At 40.4% G+C, this 19,495-nt stretch overlaps 1 long non-coding RNA gene across 3 annotated transcripts in view; it reads left to right on the top strand.

Moving 5' to 3' along the window:
• The first annotated feature begins 163 nt into the window (after positions 1 to 163).
• The window catches only part of LOC145529133 (uncharacterized), a 100,720-nt gene continuing 81,388 nt past the window's right edge, over positions 164 to 19,495 (top strand). For 2 of the 3 annotated variants that reach the window (XR_014070948.1, XR_014070949.1), the window contains exons 1-2: positions 164 to 921; positions 14,749 to 14,883. This is a non-coding gene — a long non-coding RNA (uncharacterized LOC145529133). Of the gene's footprint in view, positions 922 to 14,748; positions 14,884 to 16,143; positions 16,725 to 19,495 lie in introns of those variants that run through there. The other variant, XR_014070947.1, reaches the window with a different exon arrangement.

The following is a 19,495-nucleotide window of genomic DNA, read 5'->3' as shown; positions in this document are numbered from 1 at the left end:
TCGCCTAGGCGACCGGCCGCGCGCGCGCTCCCGGGAGGCTCTGCGCCGCGCGGAAGCCTCGGCTGGCGGCTTAGATAAACAACCACCTGGGCCACCCGACAACACCCCACCCCGTCGAGCCCAGCGGGTGGGGGGCGTACTGAGCATGCGCAGTTCTCCACCCGGCGACGGGAGCTGTTTCTACGTGAACACGCCACATTCAAGGCTTTGGCGGAGACCAGCTGTTGGATGGGCCAAAGCAGTCTCCGAGATTTAACCTGAGGAAGGGAGTGAGAACAGAGACACCGGCAGGGCCGAAACGGCGACCCTGGCATGGGGGCCTGGCTGGACACCACCCGGTCCGTCAGCATTCCTGAGGGATTTGTTTTTATAAAGATAACGAGAAGGCGCTTTGTTTTAGGGAGGAGCAGGCACACCACGAAAGGAAGCTTTTATTTTACGCCTTAGGACACTCAGGGAGACGCGAGAGGCCCCAGGCAGCTTACTGCCCGAGGCAGTGAGGCCGCGGTAGCCGGGGCCCACGCCCGGTGACGTCACCGGGAGTCCCGCCCACCTTTCCCAGCCCCGCCCTTTTCTGTGCCTGAGAGAAAGTCGTGCTCTTCCCACGCCCTGTCAGCCACGGGCGCTTGGAAAACCGGGAGAACGGAGCCCTCGGCCACAGCCCCAAAGCCCGGGAACACCTCATAGCAACAGCCAGCCGGGACAGCCTAGTAGGAAGCTGGGGGTCCATCCCAGCCAACCAGCCCACGTCTGTGGACCCCGTGGTGCCACTCTCGGCCAATGGAGAGCCGCCTTATACCACGTGATGCCATCCATCAGCCAATGGGGGGGAAGTCCAGTTGCAGGCTCCACCCTCCCATCGCCCACTGCTTGGCCAGGATGGGCCTTTGCGCCTGCGCATGCTCTGCCAGCCAGTCGTAGGTGAGCTCACGAATGACGGAGACTTGCGCTGAGCCAATCGGAATTCGCGGTTCTCTTGCCAACCCAGACTGGTAGTATGGAGACGGGGCGAGCGGCTGGGGCTTGGGTGGGGTCATTGATTTAGGTGGCGGTCTCAGCACCCTATTCTGGCAAAGGAACGAGATGAATTGCTGGCGAGAGTGATGGATTTCGCTTTAACGTCGTCTCCGTGGCATTCTGCCTAAATGATGCACACGGAAATAGTGCTGAGGGATGCGGGCTAAATCGTGGGATGAATCGAGAGAACAGTATCTTGTATTTAGGGTGAGAAAATGTCTGGTCGTTAGGGAGACATACTGCAGCAGTTGCATGGGTTCTTCAGGCGTGCCTCCTAAAATGTTTTTAGCAACTCACTTTTGCAACTTACTGTTCTCTCTGTGGCATTAGCTCTTAATTACACATTCTCTCCCATCCGTAAAGTCAAATTTAGGAGAACTTATGTCCCTAAATATTCCTGGATTGTATTTTGCAATAACTGGTTATTGGGTTTATCGTTCTTAAACTATGTCCTTCTCTAGTCTACACCCATCCATTACTAGTACACGTTTCTTGGGAATTACAAATTTCTATACTTACAGGGTTTGATCTGGGGCTTCCAGTGGTAAAGAATCCGCTAGCAATACAGGTGACACGACTCGCGCAGGAGACTGAGTTCAATCCCTGGGTCGGGAAGATCCCCTGGAGAAGGAAATGGCAACCCACTGCAGTATGCTTGCTTGAAAAATCCCATGGACAAAGGAGCTTGGTGAACTATAGTCCATGGGATTGCAAAAAGAGTCAGACACAATTTAGCGACTAAACAACAACCACAGCAAGGTTTGGTCATGGCATACCTCTTCACTCTTTCTGGTCCCCACAATGTCATCTTGTAGAGAGTGTTTTGGTCTGTGTTAATCAATAAAACAGATGTTCTTTTATCATCTTTTTTTGTCAATTACCGAACTACTATAACGATGTACTCAAATTTAGCAGTGTCCTAACAGCTGTATAGCTCTGTTATCTTAAAATGGATAGCCTACCTTTGCATTACTTTGGTATTGTATAACACGTCAAGTTTGTGCTTAAAATAATTGCAGGAAAGTGTCCTGTCAAAATATGTAGTAACATATAAATCAGTCATTATTTCTTGATTACATATCAAAATATGAGAGTTACAGTTGAGCCACCAGAATCAACAGCAAAGGCAGATTGCAAAAGAACTAAGAATCGAGGAAAGTTTTAAGAGAATTGAAACCAAAGAGGGTCTGTTATCCCATCTTAAACTAGTAATGTGACTAGGAGAATTAAAATTAAGAGCTCACATGGATTTGAAGTAAAGCTGCACATCTAAGCTTTTTTGGCAAATATGTTTCAAGATGATTTTGTAGGTGCATACAGTGCTCAACTAGCTTTTTAGACTTCTCATATATTGTGTAAAACTTAGATGCTTTTTGTGGTTTCTTTGTAAGAGCTATACTTCTTTCACAGAAAAGACATACTGTCTCTTTTAATATCCAACTTGTGTATTGTGTTAATAAGTTCCTAGACTTGTTGGGGTTTAAAGAGAGCCAAGAAACACCAAACTTTCTCTCTTTGTATAGTTCATTGCTACCTGTGTAGTACCTTCTATTACAATGGAACTGAAAAACCATTCACTTTTCAAGAAGTAAAGGTCCAGCAGCTTTTTTTTTTTTCTTTTTTAATAAATTTACATTGAGGGACTTCCTTGGTGGTCCTATGGCTAAGAGTCTGCACTGACAATGCAAGGGGCCTGGCTTTAATCCCTGGTCATGCAGTGCATGCTTAGTCACTTCAGTCATGTCCTCTCTGCAACCCCGTGGACCATGGCCTGCCAGGCTCCTTTGTGCATGGGATTCTCCAGACAAGAATACAGGAGTAGGTTGCCATTTCCTTCTCCATTAATCCCTGGTCAGGGAACTAGATTTCCCATGCTGCCACTAAGAGTTGACATACCTCAGCTAAGAGTTCACATGCCACAGCTTAAAGATCCTGCATGTCGAAATAAAGATCCTTCGTGCTGCAACTAAGACCTGGTTCAGTGAAAATAAATGAATAAATAAGCACATAAATAATTTGCATTGGGATTGTGGGTCCAGAATGTACCCTTAAGCAACTGTTTTCAATTCTTAGATCCCCAGAAGTTGAGAAGCTATGACCTGGAATGCATCTGTTAGAAGTTGTCACACACACAAAAATAGTGAATGGAGTGCCTGTTTACTCCTCTTAGCCTTATAGAGAGAGGAGAAGTTTTGGGGGACATTTCTCAGGTTGTTTTCCCTGCTGTTTCATCAGTGTGGATTTTCTTGATGAAGAGGAGTGTAGAGACTGCGGCTCTTGGAGTCATTGTACCTCATTTATAGTTCTCACAATGACAGGCCTCAGTTTCATTCTCAGTGCTGCCATAAAGATAGATTTTTAATCACTCAGACAAACATACTAAGTAGGGGCATATTTTCTTACTTATTCTGTCTTGGTCATGACCTGATTTGAGGCTCAGTGTGAAATGCTGGTTGAAGAATTAGCTGCTGTAAGAAAGGATGTGTAGAGCATTTTGAAGATTTGGGTGGGAGTTGGGTGTGTATCTTCTGATCCCTTAATCGTGTTGATTGCTATCCTAGCATGAACTGTCTATTCTTAGAGTGATTTTAGAAATAAAATATCTCCATTCATTTGTTCGTAGAAAACACAAAATAAAAATGAGAAAAATGAAATTGAATTTTCCCCAAGAGCAGTAAATCTGTATGCTAGTGAAAACTTAACAGTGTACACTGACACTTTAGAATCTCTTTAGTTTCTGAAGTGCACTGCTGGGAGAAAAATAAAGAGAGAGAGAGAAACTTCATTTCTCCTCTCTTCACTGAATCTGAGAGTTATCTCACCTATGCCCATATACCCTCAACTGTCACACTTGTGTTACCATGGAAACCCAGCTCCTTTCTTTGCTTCTGTGAAAGATGTTGGGAAAGGTGGGATGAAGTGGGGAATACACTGTGTTCTGGAACTTTCTGGCACTAGCAAGAAGCAAGTATGCAGTGAATTTAATGTAAACAAGTCAGAGGGCATTTTTAAATGACCAGTGCTTCTTGGCTATAAGACCCTGATTTCTATTGCTTTCTATAAAAGCCTATGTATCTCTGATTAGACATAAAGGGGAAGGACAAGTCAAATACATCTAGAACCTATGAAATGCTCCCAGCATTTATAAAGAGAGCTGAAGACATTTTCTTGGCCTCCCGGGCTCCAGTACAGGTTAGAATCAAAAATATTCATGAAGAGTGGAAAGGAAAGGGTAAAATAAATGTGTGTCTCTTTGAAAAATACGATAAGTCTCAGTACTTTAGAAAAGAATTAGGATGCAGAAATTGAGTATGTAAACAAATCAGTGAAAGGAACCTTTTTGTTGAGAAATTTTTCAATAGGCAATTTTAAGCAGAGAAAAAAAAAAAAACCCTGAAGGAAAGGCTTAATGATTAAAATATAGGGGAAAGGAAAACAAGAAAGAAAAACCTTGAAGAATCTTAAGAGCTTGAAGGTCCAGAGGAACATCTGTGCCTGTGTGGTCAGTCGTGTCTGACTCATTGCAGCCATGGGAACTGTAGCCCGTCAGGCTCTTCTGTCCATGGGATTATCCAGACAAGAATCCTGGAATGGGTTGCCGTTTCCTCCTCCAGGGGATCTTCCCAACCCAGGGATGAAACCCTTGTCTTGTGAGTCTCCTGCATTGACAAGTGAATTCTTTACCACTGAGCCAGCAGGGAAGCCCAGAGGAACATAACTCTAGTGTAATTTATTGAGCATAGAAGACCAGGCACAATGTTGGTTGCATACCCTGCAGTTTTCCTTTACTTTTGAAAAAACATAAAAAGGTGAAGGGGATGAATAAGGATTGATCATTGAAGGTAGCACCTTCCCCCCTGTATACAGTTACTAATAGTTCAGAAGTAAGCACATGATTCAGTTCCTGCTGTTGGTCTGGGAAGAAGGATGCTGGACTGGGGGATTTATGGGATTCTGACAAGACTTAAGTGGACATCCCCATTTTTGACATCACTTGTTTTCTGCTTTGCACATGGAAATGTGAATATATGGCCACCATCTTTGGGCTGTGATAATTTGGATGGCTAAGAAGAAAGATAGGAAGAACCTAATCCTGATAACAACATTGAAATGTCAAACCTATACTGTAAATGCCCACTTTTGGACCATAGCTAAGTAAACAGCTAGTCCTTTCATTTATGTTTTTTAGTTTGTTAGGTTTTCTGCATCTTGCAGTCAGATACATCTCAACTCTTACACAAAGTGTTAGGGATTTGAGACAAAAATATGTTTAAAAAGATTAGCAAATACTCATGAGCACTTTCTTTCTACTAATGTCCTGGATGGTATTTCAAAGACATTATAATATTTATTGAGCACTTACTATGCACTTATTATTCTAGGCTCTGAGGATGTAACAATAGACAATTAGCCAAAAGAGCTTGCATTCTAGAAGGAGGTATAGATACTATAAACATGAAGAGGCATGCATTAGGCAGCTGATTACACATTTAAATTATTATGTCAATAGTTATAATTAATGCTAATAAGGAGGGAAAAATCTGGAATTACAATGGGTATAATAAATAAGATTAGAAAATACATAACTAATTGAATAAAACTACAAAAACACTTTTTCAAGTACATGGTAATATTATGTACCATTTATACATGAATTGCTAGAGGTCAAGAGAAATGTAATAACCTGGAGGGAATTTAGTCAAGGAAAGCTGTCTGAGAAAATTAATATGAAGCCATATTTTGGAGGAAGTGACAGCCTAAAGAACAAAAGTAGAAAGCAGGAATGATGTGGGGTGAAATGAAGGGTAATACAGGATTACTTGATTCCTTACTTCTCTAGCAACACCATTCTAGTGACAACTCTCAAGGAAAAAAATCAGAAGTCTCAAAGCAAGATTATAACAGATACAAAAATACTATACCAAAAAAAAAAAGAATACAGAAGAAAAAGCAGAAGAGTACAAAGGTACCTACCCCTTCATGGACCACAGCCTTGTGACAAAGGAGCTATGAGCCATGCTGTGCAGGGTCATCCAACCCGGACGGTTGATAGTGAAGAGTTCTGACAAAACATGATCCACTGGCAAAGGGAATGGCAAACCATGCCAGTATTCTTGCCACAAGAACCTCATAACAGTATGAAAAAGCAAAAAGATATGACACCGGAAAGTGAGCCCCCCAGGTCAGGTGTCCAATATGCTACTGGGGAAGAGCAGAGGGCAATTACAAACAGCTCCAAAAAGAACGAAGTGGCTGGGCCAAAGCGGAAACAGCGCTCAGTTGTGGGTGTGTCTGGTGGTGAAAGTAAAGTCCAATACTGTAAAGAACAATGTTTCATAGGAACCTAGAAGATTAGGTCCAGAATCAAGGTAAATTGAACATGGTCAAACAGGAGCTGACAAGAGTGAACATCGACATCTTAGAAATCAGTGAATTATTAATAAAATGGACAGGAATGGGTGAATTAAGGCATTATTCAAAATAATGAATAATTTATAATGTGGGTGTCATGAAGAAATTGTCATAGGAGGTAATAATGAACTTGAGGACATCATCAAGAAGGGATTTACACTTTCACAAATAGAAGCAGGAAGAAAAAATGAGGTGAAGCAAAAAATGAAGATGGAAGATAGGTTGGAAAACAATTTTTGTTTAGAGTTATTTTTTCATGGTAGCTGTTATGTAAAAATGGAAGTTGATTGAAAAGAAAAATTTCGACAGACTAGTAATATATAAAGATAAGTCTTTTTGGTAAATATAATTTAAAATGTTTTCTGTACAGTACCTTTTTGCCATAGGGAGAAAGAAAAACTTCAATAAAAAAACTGTTAAGGAGTAATAAGTTACAGCTTAGTGATACGTTTTGGAAATTAAAAAAAAAAAAAGATTTGCCAAATGTAATAGTATAACAACAGCAATAAATACCTGTAATAAAAATCATAAATTTGTCAGCTATTATGTGGTTTATGGTCAAATACAGTTGTAGTAATTTTTCTCACTCTATCTTCTATACAAATCTAAGAATATTTTAAAAAATTAAGGTACAATAGACATATGAGTATCTTGATGTTATTCACAATAATGTAACTAATATTTGTTGTGTTTTGCATTTTCAAAGGCCTGTCCCATAAATCCAAGATGCATTTTGTTTTTAATAAAAATTTTAAAGCTAATTACAAGCAACTATGCTCATGTAAAATGAAGATGCTCCTCCCTCCTAGATTGCTAGAGTATTGTGGAAGGTGAAACACCCTCCAGTGAAGAAGACTATGGGAAAACCCAGTCATGAGGATTTTTTGTTTATTTTTCTGATTGTTTGGGACTAGAAGAGGGTAGTGGTGGTGTAGGCCTGAGGCAATAAGCAGCCAGCCACACTGTGGGAGAGTAAAATAGGAAAAGAACGGTTGTAAATCTGCTGGTGCTTCTCTGTCAGCATTGCCTTGAGGAAATCAGCGCCCGCCCTCACCTGTATTGTGACTCTGAGCTCTGGTCCAGGAGGACTCAAGAAGACAATCAAGGCTGTGTAGAAGCCCTGTGCTTATTTTTATTTAATTTTGGCTGCACTGGGTCTTCGTTGCTGCTCACGGGCTTTCTCTCGTTTCGGAGGGCGGGGGCTACTCTCCAGCTGTGTGCAGGCTTCTCATGGCGTTGGTTCTCTTGTGTGGAGCAGGGACCCTAGAGTGAACGGGCTTCAGTCGTGGTGGCACACAGACTTAGTTGCTCCGTGGCTGTAGGATCTTCCCAGACCAGGGATGGAAGCCCTGTCCCCTGCATTGGCAGGCGGATTCTTAACCTGTGGACCACCAGGGGAGTCCTGCCCTGTGCTTCTGAGGAGTCAAGAAACTCCTTAGGTCCTAACCAACTTAGGGCAATTGCCCACTAACACCTCCTTCTCTAACTCCCCTGGGCTGGTGAATTAGAACCTAATGACTGCTTCTCCTGAGGTTGTTTCTCTCTGGGAAAGTAGAAGGTGAATTCTTGATCTAAGAAGTGATTGATTGGGATTTGGGATTCTTCACCTTCGAGCTCATTTACTCTCACCCCCTTAGCAACTTAGCATGACTCAGACTGGAGTCTAGTGAACCGATGAACCATCCTTGTTTACCTTGGTCTGTCCTGGTTTTAATCTAGCATCCCAGAAAACCTCTTCGGGCCAGAGGGTCATCCTAGGCCTGTTCTCACACACATTTCCAGGAGAAAATGAATGCATGTGCAAAGAAGATATTTTGATAAGTATGGTTATTTCAAAAGACAAAGAAAATAGTAGTCATAGTTTCCAGCAAAAGCATAAACATTAGAGTGGACCAAAAATTTAAAGTAAGCCTAATGAACATACTAAAAAAATATAACGGATAATGTTAGCTGTATGAAAACAATGAAACAGACAAAAAAGAACCAGTTTGGACATATTGCAAATGACATATGTAGTAGTTGAAATAAAGAACAAGAGAGATGGGATGAGATAGCAGAACACATACAATTATGTGAATGCACTGGAAGATCAGATTGAGGTCATCTCCCCAAAGAAAGAAGGGAGTATGAAGAAATAGAAAAGGGGAAAGCCAAGAGATAATGGGGAGCAGATGTAGAAGTGGCAGCATGCAGATAATCCTCGAAAGAGAAGGAAAAGTAAAGAGATGACTTCTTAGATAAAGTGTTAAATTTTCAATAAATGAATGAATGGATGGATGAACAAATAAAAGACTTCAGATGGAAGGGCCTATGAAGTATCAAAAGAGAATGTTATGGAAAACCCATACCTACACAGGTTATAGGGAACTTTGAGATATCTAAGATAAAGAGAAAATTCTAAAAGTTTGCAGTATGAAAAATTAACATCAAATGTTTCAATAGCATAAGAAGCAAGAAGAACAATAGAAAAAGACCTTCAAAATATTGAAGAGAAAGGATTTAGAAACTGAAGTTTATATTCAGCCAAGGTGCCATTCAGGGCTTCCCTGGTGGCTCAGACAGTAAAGAAACTGCCTGTGATGCAAGAGACCTGAGTTCATTCCCTGGGTGGGGAAGATCCCCTGGAGAAGGGAACAGCCAACTTCTCCAGTGTTCTTGCCTGGAGAATTCCATGGACCGAGGAGCCTGGAGGGCTACAGTCCATGGAGTGACTAGCACTTTCATTTCAAGGTGCCATTCAGATATGAGAATAGGGTACAAGTAATCTCAGGTGTAGAAGACCTCAGAAATATTGCAGCGCAGAGACCCACATTAGAAAGAGTGTAAGAGTGCTTGAGGAAGAGGTGGATGAAACTGCATGAAGTGGTACTGCATGAGATGTTGAAGAAAAGATGATCAAATATTTCAGTAAAATCAGTTGCCTTTAAAAATACCTAAGATGAAAGAAATATCCAAGAGAAAATACATCCATAAATTTTCAGAATTAAAAGTCTAGATAATATCAGCATGATGAGGCTACACCAAGAAGTCAGAATGTGCCAGAGGTGTTCTTGTTTCATTAAGGGGGATATTATAAATAAAATAATAGCAACTACTTATATAAATTCACAAGAAAAAAAAGAATAATGTTGGAAATATTAAAAATAAGAGACTTTTTTAAAATGTTGAAAAAGTAAGATATTCAGAATACATCCTAAGGTATCAGTAATTATTAAAAAACTAAACTCACCAGTTAAAAGGGAAAAAAAAGATCCATTTATATGCAGTTTGCAAAAAATGCACCTAAAGGAGAAGGACATATAAAAATTGAAAGAAGAGACTTTCCTTAACCTCACAATTAGAGAGGAACAATACAGAAGCCCCTAAAAACGGGCTTTAGAACTGATGTCTTCAGCACCCACACTCAAGTGCCAGCATGAAGCAGTTCCATAAGCAGTATTCATTCAACAGATCTCTAGTCAGTGCGAGCTAGAACACAGGCAGTGTTTTAGATGCTAGAGATACAGCGGCGGATAAAGTTGATTCAATGTCTTTCTCCCATGGAGTGCAATAGTCTGATGGGGGAAGACAATGAAGTAGATTAATCAAAAAACCCAGGTAAAATGAATAGTTACAGCGTACTTTGTTTAACCAAATCTATTAAAAATACTATCATTTCAATATATAATCAAGATGCATGTTTGCATGCTCAGCCACTTCAGTTGTGTCTGACTCTGTGAGGTCCTATGGACTGCAGCCTGCCAGGCTCCTCTGTTCACGGGATTCTCCTGGCAAGAATACTGGAGTGGGTTGCCATGCCCTCCTCCACCCAGGGATCGAACCTGAGCCTCTTGCCTCCTGCATAGGCTGGTGGGTTCTTTACCACTAGCGCTACCTGGGAAGCCTCATACAATCAGGATAAACATTATTAATAGATATTTTACTTTTTTCATACAAAGCCTTTGAAATCTGGTGTGTATTTTACACTTGCAGCATTCAGACGAGACACGTTTCAAATGATCAGTAGCCATATGTGGCTGGTGGCCACTGTATCAGAACAGTTCCAGATGAGAGATGATGATGGGTGGTTCAGGGGAGCAATGGAGAGATTTGAGACGTTGTTTTGTGGGTGATGCCGACAAGCCTAAATGATGGTTTGGATGATGGGGTGATAGAAGACAAGAAGGATCAAGGAAAACTTTCAGGTTCTTGGCCTGAGCACACTGGTCTGTGTTTGGTGTCTGTGGTTGGGTCAGATTTTCAGAATGACTTTGCTTTGGATTCTTCAGATTTCTATTGGGTGGATTCCTCCTCATTTTTCCAGGTTTCTCTTTCTTTAGAAAGACCTTTCTTATCCAAAAAATCTAGAGTTATCTCCATCCCTAGAGCATGCTTTCCTTTTTTTTTCTTTTAATGCAATTATTTTAATAATTAATAGTTATAATATAATTATCATTTTAATAATATTACAATTATAGAGTCATTATAATATTAATAGCACCTATTATAATAGTGTAGGTTGCTGGGGGATGTAGAATAATTAGCCCCAGTATTACATGGCTCCTGTCCATTGTACATTGCTTTTTTTTTTCTTCTTTTTTTAAAAATTTATTTATTTTTTAATTGAAGGATAATTGCTTTACAGAATTTTTTTGTTTTCTGTCAAACATCAACATGAATCAGCCACAGGTATACATATGGCCCCTCTCTCTTGAACCTCCCTCCCACCGCTCTAGGTTGATACAGAGCCCCTGTTTGAGTTCCCTGAGATAATGCAAATTCCCACTGGCTATCTATTTTATGTAAGATAATGTAAGTTTCCATGTTACTCTCTCCATACACCTCACCCTCTTCCTCCTCCCCTCCCGCCGTGTCCATAATTGTGTTCTCTATGTCTGTTTCTCCATTGCTGCCCTGCAAATAAATTCATCAGTACCATCTTTCTACATTCCATATATATGTGTTAGTATATGATATTTATCTTTCTCCTTCTGACTTACTTCACTCTGTATAATAGGCTCTAGGTTCGTCCACCTCATTGGAACTGACTCAAATGAGTTCCTTCTTATGGCTAATATTCCATTGTGTATATGTACTACAGCTTCCTCATCCATTCATCTGTCGATGGACATCTTAGTTGCCTCCATGGTCTAACTATTGTAAATAGTGCTTCAGTGAACATTGGGATACATGTGTCTTTTTCAATTTTGGTTTCCTCATGGTGTATGCCTAGGACTGGGATTGCCAGGTCATATGGTGGTTTTATTCCTAGTTTTTTAAGGAATCTCCATACCGTCTTCCATAGTGGCTGTATCAATTTACATTCTCACCAGTAATGCAAGAGGGTTCCCTTTTCTCCATACCCTATCCAGCATTTATTGTTTGTAGACTTTTTGATGATGGCTGTTCTGACCGATATGCGGTGATATCTCACTGTAGTTTTGATGTGCATTTCTCTAGTAATGAGCGATGTTGAGCATCTTTTCATGTGTTGGTTAGCCGTCTGTCTGTCTTCTTTGGAGAAATGTCTGTTTAGGTCTTTTTCCCACTTTTTGATTGGGTTGTTTGTTCTTCTGGTGTTGAGTTGTATGAGCTACTTGTGTACTTTAGAAATTAATCCTTTGTTAGTTGTTTCATTTGCTGTTATTTTCTCCCATTCTGAGGGTTGTCTTTTCACCTTGTTTATAGTTTCCTTTGCTGTGCAAAAGCTTTTTAGTTTAATTAGTCCCACTTGTTTACTATTGTAGAACACGCTTTTAGATTATTGTTTTATTTTTTTATAACTCATCATCACTACCTGACTGTTACTTTGATTATTTGCTGGTTGTTTGTTTACTCTGCTAGATTCTAAGCTCTTGTTCTCTCTCAGTCATTGTAATCCTGTGTACGTAGATCAGTGCCTAGGACACAGCAAATGCTTCCCAGGTGGCACTAGTAGTGAAGAACCTGCTTGCCAATGCAGAAGACATAAGAGATCCAAGTTTGATCCCTGCATTGGGAAGATCTGCTGGAGAAGGGCATGGCAACCAACTCCAGTATTCTTGCCTGGAGAATCCCATGGACAGAGGACCCTGGAGGGCTATAGTCCACAGGGTCTCAAAGAGTCGGACATGACTGAAGCGACTTAGCACACACACATGCTTGAATAACTGAAAGGAATTCAGATAAACAAATTATAACTTTTAAAGTTATAACTTTATAAATTATAAATTAAATTTAGATCAAAATAGAACTTTAAAAATTCCACAAGTCAAAAGAGAGTAAAGAAAATATCTGTTACAGAAAAAACAAATTCTTATGACTTATATGATGCTGTTTGGTGTTTTTAAGATTAGCATTGAATACCATCTACTGTGTGCAACGTGCTATGCTGGGAATAAAAGGTGGCTTCTTCCTCATCATGTGTGTGTATCAGTTCAGTTCAGTTCAGTCGCTCAGTTGTGTCCGACTCTTTGCGACCCCATGGACCGCAGCACGCCAGGCCTCCCTGTCCATCACCGACTCCCGGAGTTTACCTAAACTCATGTCCATTGAGTTGGTGATGCCATCCAACCATCTCATCCTCTGTTGTCCCCTTCTCCTCCTGCCCTCAATCTTTCCCAGCATCAGGGTCTTTTCAAACGAGTCAGTTCTTCGCATCAGGTGGCCAAAGTATTGGAGCTTCAGCTTCAACATCAGTCCTTCCAATGAACACCCAGGACTGATCTTCTTTAGGATGGACTGGTTGGATCTTCTTGCAGTCCAGGGGACTCTCAAGAGTCTTCTCCAACACCACAGATCAAAAGCGTCAATTCTTCAGCACTCAGCTTTCCTTATAGTCCAACTCTTTCATCCATATATGACTACTGGAAAAACCATAGCCTTGACCAGGCGGACCTTTGTTGGCAAAGTAATGTCCCTGCTTTTTAATATGCTGTCTAGGTTGGTTATAACTTTGCTTCCAAGGAGTAAGCATCTTTTAATTTCATGGCTGCAGTCACCATCTGCAGTAATTTTGGAGCCCCAAAAACTAGTCAGCCACTGTTTGCACTGTTTCCCCATCTATTTACCATGAACTGATGGGACCAGATGCCATGATCTTAGTTTTCTGAATGTTGAGTTTTAAACCAGTTTTTTTCATTCTCATCTTTCACTTTCATCAAGAGGCTCTTTAGTTCTTCTTCACTTTCTGCCATAAGGGTGGTGTCATCTGCATATCTGAGGTTATTGATATTTCTCCCGACAACCTTGATTCTAGCTTGTGCTTCCTCCAGCCCGCGTTTCTCACGATGTACTCTGCATATAAGTTAAATAAGCAGGGTGACAATATACAGCCTTGACGTACTCCTTTTCCTATTTGGAACCAGTCTGTTGTTCCATGTCCAGTTCTAACTATTGCTTCCTGACCTGCATACAGATTTCTCAAGAGGCAGGTCAGGTGGTCTGGTATTCCCATCTCTTTCAGAATTTTCCACAGTTTATTATGATCCACACAGTCAAAGGCTTTGAAATAGTCAATAAAGCAGAAGTAGATGTTTTTGTATATAAACTAGCCATACTGTTAAAGACTAGGCTCTGCTTTGAAAAAGTGGCTCCCAAAAGGGTAGGTACAGGATTATTTCGGATACATTTCTGTGTGTAGTCTATTTTCTGACATCTTTTTTTTTTTCTGGTTTATGTTGAGTTTGTGAGTTTTACAATTCTTGTCACACTTGTGACAAATGTGTGGTTAATCTGATGACTTTTGAGTTAGAACATAATTTCCCAAAATCACTTTTTCCATTTGAAGTGAACTAGCAGGACAACTGCTAGTTTCTTGCTGGGGGTTATGGTATTCTATCTTTTCATACAGTAGGTGGAATATTTGTTTGTCAGAGGTTAGTCAGTTCATATAGCAAAGGTTGCTGGAGATAGAATTTGCCACTCATGGCTCGTGATCCCCAGTGTAACCCTGAGCAGACTTGTGTCTTAGCATCCATAACATATTACTGCAGTGTTTCCTCTGCTGAGACTGGGACAGTGTTTTTGTTCATTTGAATGTTAGCATTCAGCACACCAGGACTTCCCAGGTGGTTCAGTGGTAAAGAATCTGCCTGCCAATGTAGGAGATGCGGGTTTGACTCCTGGATTGGGAAGATCCCCTGGAGGAGGAAATGGAAACCAACTCCAGTATTCTTGCTGGCAAAAATCCCATGAACAGGGTAGCCTGGCAGTTTATAGTCCATGGGATCGCAAAGAGTCAGATACGACTGAGTGACTGAACACACACACACACATTCAGTACATTGCATGACATTTGCAAATCGTAACAAACAACTGAACTCTAACAATGCTTCTGAAAATTCTGTTTTTAACATACAGAGAGGATGAAAACAGAGGAAAGGAATGAAGATTTCCTCAATATCAAGGAGAGGGAAATACAAATATTTCTCTAAAGCTGGCTTTGTCCCACAAAGAAACTTCCAGCTCAAAAAGAGGGAGTCTACAACAAGCAAGGTAGGCATCAGTCTATGAGTTTGAATGTAGAAGTGCCAGGAAGGATTTGAAAAATCACCTCTTATATCAGCTGACTGCTGCCCGAAATTCTCCACTTAGGGTTTTGGTCTCTTGATGTATAGCCTTTTTTTTTTTCTCTGTCATAATGTAAGTGGCAGATATGTAGTTAAATTGCAACAGCATCCTATAAACTTTAGGACTTTCAGCTATGCTTACTTGGCAGGAAAAGAAAACAAGGAGAATAAAATAGAAAGAAATAAGTCAAGTCAGTGCTTAAGTCATGGCATGAGTGTGTACCCAGAATGATTGTGAGCAGTTCATGGGATTTCACAGTATTTTGCATCATATGTTATTTTTTGTTAATGAGAAGATTAATCTCTTCACGTGGTATGACATGAACAACTTCAGCTTTAACAATGACTAGATTCTCAAATTTGATTCTGATACTGGCTTATTTTCAAGCGAGTATGAGAATTTTCCGTATAGGAGCTTGCATCCTTCACCTGATTCCATCAATTTTTCTTCTGCTTCTCTATTGTGTTCAACAGTGACTTGGGGCACTTCGGGGAAAGCAGATGAGGGTCACAGTGGAAGGTCCATCCAATTCTTCTCAGCAGCCAGTCAGTTCTCGTGTCAAGGAGAGTTATTCATCCCACTCTTCAGGGCTATTGCCTCAAAACTTAGCATTCTGCTTTTTCAGAACAGTATAGCCTCTTTTTATTATTATCCTAATTAATGCTTCTCATACAGCTTCACAAAATATTAGCACTCAGTGAACTACATTCAAATGGCTGCACTAGTTGAAAAAGTAATCTTGTTTACTTAATGAAAATCCTACCTCTGTGCAATGGCACTGATTGCAAAATTGATTCCAGTCTACTTTTGAGTAAGAGAAACTCAGAAAGACATTTCGGGGGGTGTTAAGCCATTTCATTTTCCTTGGCATACTGGGTAGGTGAACGAGGTTAAACTATCCTATAATGCAAGTTGCCCTGATTCCATCCTGTTGGAGGCTGGTCTCTGCCATTTATAGTTTTTTTCTTTTTTTTTGTAATAAAGATTTTGGCTGTGTTTCATGCAAACTCATGTTTCCAATGAAAAGGTTTATATATGTGAATTATTTAAGAAATATTAATCTGTGGACATACTTAGGTCGTATGAACAACAATTAGCTCCAGGAATGAAACTGAGTAAGTCCATTCTGCACTATGCCCTGACAAGCTGAAAGGAGCTAAAATGAGCCGTTTATGGTGTTGTCAGGTTCTGATGATGGAACGCAAAAGAAAGAAATCCACTTAAGATTATCGAGGAAGGAGACCGATCAATAGCACACGTTACTAAGATTTTTATACTGAAATTGCAAAGTTTCAAAGAGCTCAATGCCGCCTGGATATTACGACTATAGACTGTTGTAAGCCTGGGGATTTTCTGTCTGGATACTTGTGACTGATGGGGTCAGGGTGGGGCCCATGTAGTAAGTTTAGTAAGACATTTAACCATGGTTTGGTGAATCACGTGTGTATGGGAGCCAGTCTTAAGTAGTGAGTATGCCTCAATTACCTTGGCTCTCCAAAAGTGGAAATAGAGAATACTCAAGTCATTCAGGTCATCTTCCTATTTTGTTTTTCCACTTCACTCAGTTTCAGAAAAGGACTGAAGTACATTTCATAAATATATATCAGAAAACCTTAAATAAAAATGAACTATAGTGATAAATCTTCTAAATCCAGGAGTCAAATGAGATCTGTCCAAGAAACCTTAACATTATCTGTCCAAAAAAGTATTTATAGAAACTGTGTTTCACACTGGAATATGTCTCTATAAAAGCTTTCATCATGGCATTCACACTTTGTCTGCTTCCTGTGTGTGTGTACATATCTGTTCAAGCGTGTGTTGGGAAGGAGGTGTGCACAGATCCTACTCAAATCTCACCAACTAAGAATCTAGGGGACAGAAGGGTGGGTGGGCGTGTGTCTATTGGAAATACTATCTATGTTGAACAAAATTCTGTAGATGATTCTGTCATGCCTTCATGGTGAAAATTAATGTAACAATATTAATTTTGCATTTTCTAAAGTTAAAATCAGGACTTCCTTGGTGGCCCAGTGGTTAGGACTCTGAGCTTCCACTGCAGGGGGCCTGTGTTTGATCCCTGGTAGGGGAATTAAGATTCTGCATGTCATCCAGCATGGCCAAAAACAAAAAACAAAAAAATAAGAATTTGGGTAATGAAATAAAGCCTAACCTCTTTTAAAAAAAATTAAGTAAAAATCATACTTTACATGGTGATCCTGAAAATTGCTTCTGAGGATATTGGATAAGCAGATTACGTACCCCCAATCCAGAACCTAGTCTAAATTCCTCCTCCCCAGGTGCTCTCCAAATCAGAATTAATCTCTCTTTCTAGATTTGCCAAACACTCCATGCTTTTCTTTTGCTATATACTGCCAACTCTCTTGTATTATATTTGCTTTATCTCCATCTGCCTTCTCAGCTAGTATGTGAACTCATGCATGTTTGGAGCAGGGGAGAGAAAGGCAGAGAAACTATAATTTTTTTCTCCATCTTTCTGATCCTTATATTGCTTTGGCTGGTCAATAGTGTATATTTAATAAATGCTAATTGGATTGGGTTAAATATGAAATATTAAGTGGTATTAAAATATGATCAAGCTCCAAATTATTGAATTTTTATATTATCCTCTCTATTAAAAGATGGTGTTTTAAAATTTTGAACTTAAACCCTAACCTGATAAAATCATAACAGTCAGAATTTTTAAACAATATAATTCTTCAAAAAGCAGTAACATAGACTTAATTCATAAGACTCACAACTGAGCCATATCTTTTAGGTATAATCATTTGCTAATTTTTTAACTAAATCCCAGTACTAAAACACATACAATCTCTCGATCTGACAAAATAGTGGAAATTACAGAAAAGCTCCCATTTTCTATCTCACTGTATGCAAATTCATTCTTCAAGGAATCGTATCAAATTCTGTTTCAATAAAAAGTAGCCAATAATGTTACTGAAAGGTGGGGGTCTGGCTGCTCGCCACTCAAAAGCCAATAAACAGGCCAGTTAGGTGGAAAGGAAAGTTTGCTTTATTTCAGATGCTGGTAACTGGGGGTAGGATGGACATCTGTCCAAAGGCCAATTTCCCCCTCAACAAGCAGGGGGTGAGAGCTTTTATAGACAGAGGGAGGGGGCGACAGGCAGAAACAGCACAGTCAGCTCTGACGGTCATCTTCAGATTGGTCATTGGTGGTCTGACTGGCATCATCTTGATGGTTTTAGGTATAGTTAATCTTCAGTTCCAGGGTTGGTTTGTTGCCATTAGTTTGAGGCCAGTTCTCTGAATTGCGGCAGCTTATGTCGTACTCTCTGGTCATCACGTAGTTAACTTCTTCCACCTGGTGTTTTAGCGTCTGTAAGACAGCTCACGGATGTGGCTCAGAATATTATCTATAGCCCTTGAGAAAGAACTAAAGGTCCTCGACTACTTTTAATGACTACATTATTATTATTTGGTCTCCTTTGACTGTTTTCCTTTGTTTCTACACGTTCTCATTTCTCTGATTAAACTTATTCTTTGACTAAAGTTTTCCACAGACAAAAGGCAGGCAGAGAACATGATGGCGGGTGGAGGGGGGCAAGGGCCATAGGATCCTGTTCCATTTCAAGAACACAATTCTAATTAGATAAGAAGAAAAATAAACAAGAATTATAAAACAAATCACCAAGGCAAATGCATTTTCAAAGATGTGAATCACCAAGTTTAAAAAATATTAGGACAATTTATAAAAACTTAAACAGCCTTTGATGTAGTCTTGTCTGCGTTCTTTAAAATTTCAGGATCTTTTCTCGTTGCTTAGAAACCAAGGACGTCTGAATAGTAGGACTTGGACAGCTGCCTAAGGAAATATTTATTATGATTTTAATCCCTTTATTCAGGACCCTCTCTTTCTTTCCAGCCCGAGGTCTGGTGTAAACAGGGTAAGAAAGCTCAGAGGTGGTGGTGGGCACAGAAAGTCTGTAGAGGCTCAAACTGGGATAGCCAGATGCGGAGTGCCCTGGCGGTCCAGTGGTTAGGATTCTGGCTCTTTCACTGCTGAGGGCACTGGTTCAATCCCTGGTTGGGGAACTAAGATCCCACTAGCCTTGAGGTGCATTAAAATTAAAAAATAATAGAATAGCCATATGACAGCAGACAGGATAGAGAATAATTAACATCAGCCTCCTCACTGTGAGTCCACAGTGAGTGCCTTGGCTTGGGCCCTTGGAATAACGCTCATGAATTACACAGACTGATCCTCTGTACAGAAGTTTTCAGAGGCACTGCTGAGTGTGCTAAAAAGGCATTACTACCTACGCAGAGCATCATGTTTCTGCGTGCCCATAAGCCCAACTTATTTCCAAATGTATTTGGGAAAAATCGAAAACAGGTTTCCTGGGTACAAGAGAGAGATAGTAAAAATGCACATGACCATTTTGTATCCATTCATATGCTCCTTTGGGAATATTCATTCAAGCCAGTCTCCCGAGGATCCATGTTTATAGCTCAGGGGTTCTGTGCTCGAAGCTGGTTGGCACACCACGTCTAGCTCAGC

Source organism: Giraffa tippelskirchi, chromosome 12 (genome assembly GCF_054371585.1).
Source record: "Giraffa tippelskirchi isolate mGirTip1 chromosome 12, T2T-mGirTip1v1.2.pri, whole genome shotgun sequence".
Classification (NCBI taxonomy): Eukaryota; Metazoa; Chordata; class Mammalia; order Artiodactyla; family Giraffidae; genus Giraffa; species Giraffa tippelskirchi.
This window is presented reverse-complemented; position numbering and strand designations above follow the sequence as displayed.